Genomic DNA, 2,580 nt, shown 5'->3' on the forward strand with positions numbered 1-2,580 from the left:
TCTGAAAGAGTCCAGGGGTTTGGTAGGTGAATTTATAAATAGTATGTTGGGCCTTGTCTGGTCACATCCATGAATGTGTCAATAACCTGTTTTCCCAGCATTTTCAGTATTTACAATAATCCTACATCTTAGCTGCTATGACTATTTTGTTCAATGTTTGAAAAAAAGAGCAATTTTTTTACACCTAATTTTAAACCCAATATCTTTTTTATGTTATTACAACAGGGTCACTCCTGTTGTGCAGTACCTTTTTAAACCTCCGTGTGTGTGTGTGTGTGTGTGTGTTTTAAGGAAGTATATATATTAAAGGATATTTCAGACATTCAGAAATATGCTCTTGTCAGGCTCAGGCACTTACTGTAAGGCAGGCTTATTTATAGCATATTTCATATACAATTCCAGTGGTGGATAAAGTACTTGAAAGCCACACTTATTACTTGAGTAAAAGTTTAAAAGTATGTGATATTTATTGTACTTAAGTATGAAAAGTATTTTTTAAATATTAAACTTGCATAAGTATTGAAAGTAAAAGTACAAGAAAAATCTAAATAGAAAAGGAGCAAATAAATATTAAAAATTGTTCTATACACAGTTTGAGGAACAAGATCGTGTTCAGTTTTAACTCTTTCTTCCATTTTGTAACTTTGGGTTAGCATAAGGGCCACTTCATCTGGTACAAAGACTCTTTCATTCCAACATAAGAACAGTTTTTGAAATAGAATCTGCATCTGAAGTGGCATTTAGATTCATTTACACAGACTGTTCAATGCAGCTCAGCGTACATAGATGCATTTAACCAGCAGTTACAAATGGATAAATAATGTTTGTTTTAAACATAAACTGTTGAATATTGATATTTGAAAATATTTGAAACATGAAAAGATACTTGAAATGTGAAATTAAAGCCACCAGCAAGTGGCAGCAAGTCACTGTTAATGACCGAGTCATTGAGATTAAATTGATTCATTCAAAAGGTTGATTCATTCAGGAATGAACATTTGACGTTTTAATATGACGTTAATGAGCGAGTCACTGAATCATTCATTCAAAAATCTGATTCATTCAGTAAGGAAACACGTTCATACTATCCATCCTAAATAGTATGTGAGATTAGAATAAGTGTGTCCCAAAGCATAGTATGTTGAAAAGAGTATGCCAAAAGTCCCCGGATGGTCTACTATTTCAGGTCGATTTTTGAAGTGTGGATCCATGCACACTCTAATGGCTAAAATTGCTCACAATCCATTGCGCTTTGGCTAAGGATTTGGTCCAGAACTACAAACACGAATAAAACGCGTTAGAAAATGTGGCAGATGCACGTGATCGACGGTTAGGTAGAGAGGTTTACAAAAAGGGGTTTGAGTTACTAATAATCAACATTTAACCTAGTAAAAATATTTATTTATTGTTATCCGTGTTATATTTCTTCTGCAACAGCAATGTGAACTTTTATAAACATCTAGTTGGTCGTTAACTTTTAAATGCATCGTTATGCAGAAAATGTGAACAGAGTTCTCCGCATGAAAGACCCACGACTGGCAGATCAACGAGCTACTTCATTTCTTTCCAGTAGGGTAGGAAGTTAAATTAAATGAAATGTGGAGGATGTTAACTGTGACAAGATGATTGACAGGCAAGTTTACAGTGACAGGGTGCGTGTAACAGGTGCGACAGAGCGGTCCTTTAAAGACGCAATTGTGTGACGTGATAGTATGTCCCAAAGCTTGCCTACTCTTCTACTACACACTCAAAAGTGTACTTTTTCTTCACCAAAAGAGTACATACTTTAAGGGCGTAGTATAAGTAGGCACATTGAGACGCAGCATGTGTGTTGCTCAGTTTTGTAAAACAGTTTGGAACAGTTTGGAAAACAGGCATCTAAAATATAACTTAATACTAACTTTATTAAACTTGTATTTTGCTTATCTTATCTTGAATCTCATGGGCATTCTGAATGCGTTTTAATTGACTAAATCACACAGTGTATGCATGCACTCTCTGGGTGTGTTTTTGTTTGGGTTTTGTGATATACTCCATAATGTCAGATCGCACATCGTTAAAACAACACTTACGATATTAGTGCACACTTGTTTGCACATGCGCAAAGGTGTTTTTTTTAGGAGTCTTCACTTGCAAGCGCCAGACCACTGATTCGTCAAACCAGCTTTCTTGCAGTCTGTGTTCTTCCGACTTTATTTTGTAGTGAGTAACGAATATGCTACGGGGAAATGTTTCGGAGGAAAAGGATACATTTTAATTGGGAAATATAGTGGAGTGAAAGTGAAAGTTGACAGAAATATTAAAACCTGAGTAAAACACAGATTCTCCCAAAAGTAATTAAGTACTGTAATTAAGTATTAATACTTAGTTACATTGCACCACTGTACAATTCAAATAGCAAAATGAAAGATGTCAAACAATTTTAAAATGATTTAAGAAGGCAGCTACTAAAGAAATTAAACGGAATAAGGACTTTTATTTCAATTTAAACTTGATTGATTATATCCTGATTACACTTAACAGGATGGAACCTGACAGAATGAAAATAAATAGATTATTATATATATATATATATATATA

Source organism: Sinocyclocheilus grahami, unplaced genomic scaffold, assembly GCF_001515645.1.
Source record: "Sinocyclocheilus grahami isolate Dianchi unplaced genomic scaffold, SAMN03320097.WGS_v1.1 scaffold152.1, whole genome shotgun sequence".
Lineage (NCBI taxonomy): Eukaryota > Metazoa > Chordata > Actinopteri > Cypriniformes > Cyprinidae > Sinocyclocheilus > Sinocyclocheilus grahami.